Raw genomic sequence first — 8,489 nt, 5'->3', positions numbered from 1 at the left:
ACACCCTCTTCCGATATCTATCGTCCAATACCACCAACCCCAGCGGCTACCATCAAGCGGCTTCTGGCAATGACAACAACGAAAGTGAAGAAGTTTTTGGCCACTTCCTCTGTCGCGGGGATCAGAACACTAGCTCGTGCCAAGATTGCGTTACCACGGCTACTACTACCGACCTTCCAAACACATGTCCAAACAGAAAAGTTGCCATCATGTGGTACGACTATTGTATGGTAAGGTATTCCAATCAATCATTTTTCGGTAGAATGGATGAATCGCCGTCCATAATGTATTGGAATGTGAATAATGTAACGGGGAACTCAACCCGGTTCGAGCAACTTCTGGGGAACATGTTGAGAAACAACATCGTTGTCCGAGCTGCAAGTGGTGGATCGCAGAAGAAATTTGCGACAGATACCGTAGATTATACGAGTTTGCAAACGATATATGGGTTGGGTCAGTGTACGCCGGACTTGAGCGCTAGTGATTGTAATAGATGCTTGGAGAATGGTATTGGCCAGTTGATGGTGACTCTGGGTGGACAGGTGTTGCAGCCAAGCTGTGTTATCCGATATGAGATTAATGCTTTCTTTGATTTGTCGTCCCTAGCAACACCACCTCAGCCGTTGCCGCTACCTCCCCGACAGTCACCCACTGGTGATTCCACCAACTCTGGTACGTCGATTTCTGCCTCCTTACTTGCTACTTTCATAGGTAATCATTGGCCGGGTCGGGGTTTGACTAAAGAAAGTGGTCCGGCTGGGTCAATTTCTGCCTCCTTACTTGCTACTTTCACGCTAGGACCCAATTGGTCAATCGGGTTTCTGGGCCCAGCCAATGTTTGGCCTATAATTTTGGATTTGGGTTTTCCGTAGTCTGTCTTTTATTCCACTGTCTCTCAAATCTTACATCACTAATTTGTCTAACTCTCTTAATTAATTCTACTATTTGATTCATTTTTAATTTTAAGAGCTTTAGGGTATTCTTCACTGGCTTTCTTATGATACCACTAGCCTTTTGTGCACGCGATGCGTGCGCCGTGCGATGATATTTTTAGGCCTAATACTAAGTAGTAGATAAACTGGAAATTCAAGTTAATATTTAAGTTCACCTTCATTTTGTGAATAAAATTCTTCCGTGTTCTTTTGTGATTTTGATTAGTTTTTTGTTTCTCAAGTCTTATATGCGCATGTTCTTTTATAATAATTATGATCTTCTTTACTAAATATCACCATGTTCTTTTTTTTTTGGTTTTATTCATTTTTAGAAAGGAAAGGGGGGCAAAATAGTCAGTTCAAAAGAGGACACCGTTGCTCCCCCATTCCCTTATGTAATAGAGATATGTTGTACTTTAATTCTTGAATAATATTTTACATAAATCTTTTTACCTTGATAATCAATTGCTATTATATAATAGAAAAAAACAGGTCCAAATATATGTAAAAGTTTCATTATATATAGGAAACACTATAAAAAAGTAAATTTTTTTTTTCCTTGTGTAACTTCTAAATTTTGATTTCACTACAAATACACCTCTATTTTTTATCATGACCCACCATTAGTTGTGAATGGTTCTTGAGAATAGTGATTTGTAAGTAAATTTTTGTAAATGTTTTTGTATGTATTGACGTTATAGGTTATTAGCTAGTTTTAGTTTGTATGTTAATTTTAAATTTTAATAAAGTTTCCTGATTATTTGAGTGATTTGCGTGATTTTCTCAATTGTATGTGTGATTTGTAAAGTTTCTTTTTTAAGTGATTTGTGAGTGAGTGTTGTAAATTTATTTTCGGTAGTTTTCTTTGAGTGTCGATTTTGATTTTGACATTCCTTTTGTAATTTAGAAAGGGAAGGGGGCAAAATAGGCGTTTCAAAAGAGGACACCATTGCTCCCCCCTTCCCTTATGTAATAGAGATTTGGAACGACGACCGAACGAAAGTGATTTTCTAGAAAATTATATTCCTCACTTTCTTATGTTTGGTTTGGACCCGATCAACGAAGTGAATATATGGGTTGAACTTCATTTTTCAAATGTAGAAAATTACTCTTCCTAGACAGGCAAGGGAAGCCATATTTTTCCCCACCACATAAAATAGGATTTTTTGTGAGAAAGGACCTAATAAAATACAAGTTTTGTGGAAAAGGACCTAATAAAAAAAAATTTGTCAAAAAGCACCTAATAAAATACTTCCGATTGTGAACAGCAACCACTTTATGAATTTCCGGTCAAATTTACCATTTACCGACGTTGGCCCTTTTTTTTACCCCTAGTCGACTCTTTAATGTTCTGTTTCTATTGCCGTAAAATTAGGAGGAGAAGAGAAATTATCGTAAAATTAAGAACCCTAATTTGCGATTTTGGGAAAAACGTATAATAGGACCCCTAAACTTCAAAAACCCTTAAACATTGAGAGAGAGATTTGAATAGGGCTGGCAATGAGTTGAGACAGCACGCGAGCTACTCGAACTCGGCTCGGTCAAAGCTCGACTCGAGCTCGAACTCGACTCGACAGGTTAACGAGTCGAGTCGAGCAACTCAATACTCGACTCGAGAAACTCGTGAGATACTCGATAAAATTTTATATGTATATATATACTTTTAATTGTTTTTAAGAAATTTTAACTTTATTTTTTTCTATAAAAATACTTGTACTTTTCTTTTTAAAAAAATGAAAAAAAAGTGTATAAAATGACCAAAAAGCAAAGTAAAGAATTTCTTCTATAAAAAATAGAACTATATCAAATGACCAAAAAGCTTGAAACGGTTTGAGTTCGAGCTTGAAACGAGTTCGAGCTTGAAACGAGTTCGAGTTCGAGCTCGAGTTCGAGTTTAGGTTTCGAGTTCGAGTTCGAGCTTGAAAATTTGAAACTCGCGAGTTTTCGAGTCGAGTCGAGTTTGAGTATGAGTTTTCGAGTTCGAGTCGAGTTTAGTCAAACTCGAGCTCGACTCGCATCATTGCCAGCCCTAGATTTGAAGAGCAAAACATACCTTGGATTTGATGAAGGTTGCAGGATAAGATCAAATAGGTTGATGCTTCCCTTCAATGGAGATTGCGCTGTTCGGAGGAAAGTGTGAGAATCCAATATGTTTGGGCCAGTTAAAATAGGAACAAAACTTTAAAGAGTCAACTACGTAAAAAAAAAAGGGTCAACGTCGGTAAATGGTAAATTTGGTCGGAAATTCATAAAGTGGTTCCTGTTCACAATTGGAAGTATTTTATTAGGTCCTTTTTGACAAAAAAAAATTTATTAGATCCTTCCCCACAAAACTTGTATTTTATTAGGTCCTTTCTGACAAAAAAACCCCATGAAATAATGCCACAACATAAACAAGGAAAAATGGGTTCAAAGGAAAGTTATCCCGCACAATCAATTTAGATTCGAGTTTTCCTCTAGAAAATGGTTTTCATGGAAAAGCACTTTCCATTGGAAATATTTTTCCACCAAATACACCGTTAATTTCCACCTCTTTTCATCCGGGTTGTGTTTGGCTGTTTGCTGCCATTTTTCTCTCCAATGTCTCATTTTCTATCATTTACCCCTCCTCTGCCCAACCTTGCACTATTTGCACATATGAGAATCAAATATATGAGTTAAAAAACATGGCCAAGATCGTGCGAGTTAAAGCATATTTCTCTTTATCTATCCTAGTAGCATATAAGATGTATGCTTAAATTAAGCGAAGGCAGCTCATGTAAATTCATTTAAGTTCCTCATAGTTTATTAGAATTTACTAAACAAAAAATAGGAAGAAAAAAAGAGTTTAGTAGATTCAAATTAATGTTCTTGTTCAGTTGTTCTACCAATTGTTGACTTGTAACAAAATTCATGTTCATGCGATGTAACATGTTTCTATGCAGAAAGTAATGTCTCAGCAAAGGTCATTATTGCCATTGTCGTTCCTGTAGTGGTGGTCTTAGCAGCACTAATTCTTATATGTGTTTGTTGCGCCAAATACAAGAAAACCAAGACGCATGCTCCTGTTGTTGAAAGGGGTAAGCGTAATTATTTCGATGCATCCTGGATGTGAGAAAAATAGAAAGACGGAATGCTTTTTTTGCTGACTGAGTTATTGTTTCCTTGGATGTTGTAGTTGAGGATTTTACAACTGTCGAGTCTTTGCAATATGATCTAACAACTCTTCAGTCTGCAACAAGCAATTTTTCCGAGGAGAACAAATTGGGTGAAGGTGGATTTGGTGGTGTATATAAGGTAAGATGGAAAATATTCTGATGATGTAATTGATTTAGAATTGAGACAGGTGAGTAAGATGGAAATGCAGACTTTATAGTATTATCCCTGTCCGTACAAGTTTTTATCTTCCCCAACATAGTACATATGATCTTGTAATTTCTACTGTTCCCTTGCTTAACTAATTAATGGTAATGAAGTGACGATGAAATAAGAGGGTAATCTAGCACAGACATGCCCTTATCTAATAGATTGCGGGGCACAAGGGGTAGTATCTCAATCTTACCTTTAATGTAAACAAATTTCCATTTGCTTTTCCCCCTAGGGCGCACTGTCTGATGGGCGAGAGATAGCAGTAAAGAGGTTGTCTATGAACTCATCTCAAGGAGTACAAGAATTCAAAAATGAGGTTGTATTAGTAGCCAAGCTTCAACATAGGAATTTGGTGAGGCTTTTCGGATTTTGTTTGGAAGGACAAGAAAAGTTACTTGTATATGAATATGTGCCCAACAAGAGCCTTGACAATTTTCTTTTTGGTATAGTAAATTTCATATCCCGTTATTTAGTTTGAAACATTCAATTTGGTTATCTTAGTTCAAATATATAACACTATATAATTAACCTCTACAATTATAATGTACAGATCCGGTAAATCAAGGACTTCTTGACTGGACAACACGCTATAAAATTATAGGAGGCATAGCTCGAGGGATGCTTTATCTCCATCATGATTCTCAACTTCGAATTATACATCGAGATCTTAAGGCAAGTAATGTCTTGTTGGATGCTGATATGAACCCAAAAATTGCTGATTTTTGAATGGCAAGAATATTTGGAGTGGATCAAACCCAAGGCAATACAAGCAGGGTTGTCGGAACTTAGTGAGTTTTCCAAAATTATTATTGACAAGTACCTAATTCAATGAAAACTAATTTATACGAAGAAAAGAAAATGAAATATGTGCTACCGCATAACTATTACTTTGTATGTGCAGTGGCTACATGTCTCCAGAATATGCAATGAACGGGCAATTCTCTAATAAATCAGATGTATATAGTTTTGGTGTCTTAGTGCTGGAAATTATCAGTGGTAGGAGAAATAACACATATTATGAGTCAGGGGATACACAGGACCTTCTTTGTCATGTAAGTACTTAGTTTTATAGTGTTGATGGAAAAAAAATTGATGATTTTTTTGCCTAGGTTTTAACAACCGTAATATAATATTGCAGGCATGGAAACAATGGAGAGATGGCATGATTCTGGAATTTGTTGATCCAACAATAAGGGATTCGTGCTCAATGGACGAAATTATGCGATGTGTACACCTTGGATTGATATGTGTTCAGGAATCCGCAAACGATAGACCTAGTATGGCGACAATAGTTCTCACCTTAGACAGCCACTCAGTCACCCTTCCCGTGCCAGAAGCACCAGGTTTCTTCATAAAAACAATAGAGAAGTCCAAAATTTCCAAGGAGATTGGTTCAATCCAATCATCGAGCAAGTCAACACCTTGGTCAATAAATGATGTGTCAATTACTGAACCTGAACCTAGGTAGAAAGCATAGCCGTATTTATAGTCATTGCAATTGTAAGTTAAAATTTGTATACTTAAGCATGGACTATTTAAATAGTACTTCGGCCACGTTCAATTCGTCTTATTTTAACTTATTTTAAATCAGATCAGATCAAATAAAAATAATAAGTTCAGATTAGACAATCAATTCAAAATTCATTATTCTTATATTTAAAAATTAATTCTTATTGTTATTGATATCATGATCATTCGTGGAATAATTAGAGGTCTCCATATTTTATTAAAAATGGAGGAAAATATGACATTTTGAAAGGTATTAATCCTTTCATGCTTTAAGCTCATTTAAGAAAGAAGGGATAATCAAACCCAATTGCCAAAAAAATGACTGCATATGATTGGGTGAATTAAAACTTCCAATTATTGTCTATCATATGGCGAATTCAAATTGCTCAGCCAATCAAATGCTCATATTTTAAAGTGACATCAAATGTCAGCTTTCCGATTCCAAACATTATAAGTAATTCCCTTAAAATCAGTTGAAAGGTAGATTATTAAATATTGTGCCATTACTGTATTAAAACATACTCCCTCCGTCCCAAAATACTCTCTATACTTTTCTTTCTTATCTGTCTCAGAATACTCTTTACATTTCTATTTTGGGATATGACCCACTATTATTTTAATCATTCTACCTTTTAACTATTGACCCACACTCTCTCTCCTACAACTAAACAAAATACCACTCTTATTAACTACCAACTCTAATTATGGCCCATATTCTTTCTCCTTAAAATAAAATAATACTACTTTTACTAACTAGTAACTCATATCACATCTACTTTTCAATAAAATAACAATTGATAACCAAACAAAAACTTATCATCTAAAACTACGTACATTGATAAGTGTTAAGAGTATTTTGGGACGGAGGGAGTATTCTTTTTCTCTCTCTATCACTAAACATGTTTCATTACCTAAACTTACTTAAGCTTCGGAGGGGGGACCATCACCCAAACCTCCAAGGTTGGTTTCCTTTGTTGTAGGTTCGGAGCGAGAAGTATTGGTAAAAAAAACCAAGTACTAATGGCCTACTTTAAAAGAAGATGTCCTTGCTTATGCTAAGAAATGTGACAGTTGTCTGACGCATGGATACTTACACCAGAGGCCGTCCAATTACCTGACTCCCATTTTGTTCCCTCTACCTTTTACTAAATCGGGCATGGATATCTTTGGACCTTTTCTTATGCCTGGTGGACAAAAAAAGTTTGTGATTGTAGCTATTGATTATTTTACTAAGTGGGTAGAAGCGGAGGCCGTATGAGGAATAACTACCAATAATGTCAAGAATTTCATTTGGAAGAACATTATAACCCGGTTTGGCTAAGAATTCCACGAGCGAGACATCTTTCATGCTAGTTTATAAAACTGAGGTTTTGTTGCCCATTGAGATTGAAGAGCCCACTGTGAGTAGGGGTGTTCATGGGTGGTTAACCGTCCCGAAACAATATTTTGGTTCGGTAACCGGAAGTTTCGGCTCGCTCTTTTTGCGAACCATAATCGTAACCTTTTAGACCGGTTACCGCTTGAGCGGTTAACCGTTTTTTCGATACGGTTTTCCGGTTAACCATTTACCGTTATTTAAGTTATACTATTATGTATACATATATATTTTCAATTTTTTTTGCATATATTTCAATATTATATATACTCTAACATAAAATGTATTATAAAGTGGATAATAAATCAATTGAAAAACATAACTAAAACTAAGAATTCACTTCATTTGCTAATTATAGTGTTTATATTAGTACTTGAGTTTTCATATAATTACATACTTCCTCTAATTGTTGTAACTTAGCAACAAATGTTAGAAATAATGTAATTGTTTGAAAATGTTTCATAACAATTACATAGAGAAAAAAATATTTCGGTTAACCATTCACTCAAAAATCATAACAGCAACTGTACCATTTAACCGTTAATTTTACCGGTTCAATAATCGTACCATTAAAGCTTTTTTTTGTCGGTACGGTAACCACCCATTTAGACCGATTTTTTGGTATTTCAGTACGGATTTTCAGTTTTGATTTTTAATGAACACCCCCAACTGTGAGAGTGATGTTGTACACAAAAGAGGTCAACTGGACCACCTTGCACACTACTGTAGATCAGCTACCAAAGGTAAGAGGCAACGCATTGCTAAGAATACAATTGTAGAAGCTCGTGAATTTAGCAAGAGAGTCACCAGACGATCGCTAAAAGTGGGAGACTTAGTCCTAAGGAATATGGAAGTCATAGGACGAGCCAAGAAACTTGGAAAACTTACAATAAACTGGGAAGGACCTTATTACCTCTTTGTGGAAGAAGTAAGAGATGGAACATTTCGTCGTCAAGATCTAGATGGATGACCCATACAGCGAACTTGGAACTCGAACACTTTAATAAAATACTAAAATTAATAGAATGCAATTTTGAACAATGGTAGTTTGTAAATAGAAAAAGTGTCACACACAAAAAAAAAAACAATTAGGAATGTATGTATAAACCTTGGTTCTTTGCCAAGTAAAATTCACATAATACAATTTCTACCTTCTCTTTATATTCATTATTATTTCTCTATTTTATTTAAATCATTCACTTTGGGGCATTTTACCACTGGTTAATCATTGATATTCAAGTGACAGTAACATAGGTAAAAATTGAAGAAACGCATAACGCATAAAGGAAGTAAGTCAATACAACTTTCCTACAAAATGAATACAT

At 35.4% G+C, this 8,489-nt stretch overlaps 1 pseudogene; it reads left to right on the top strand.

Annotated features, from left to right (window-relative positions):
• The window catches only part of LOC125491520 (cysteine-rich receptor-like protein kinase 44), a 6,142-nt pseudogene extending 308 nt beyond the window's left edge, over positions 1-5,834 (top strand).
• Positions 5,835-8,489: the final 2,655 nt, after the last annotated feature.

Source organism: Beta vulgaris, chromosome 8 (assembly GCF_026745355.1).
Source record: "Beta vulgaris subsp. vulgaris cultivar EL10 chromosome 8, EL10.2, whole genome shotgun sequence".
Taxonomy (NCBI): Eukaryota; Viridiplantae; Streptophyta; class Magnoliopsida; order Caryophyllales; family Amaranthaceae; genus Beta; species Beta vulgaris.
Note: the sequence above shows the minus strand (reverse complement) of the source record. Positions and strands in the feature narration are given on the sequence as shown.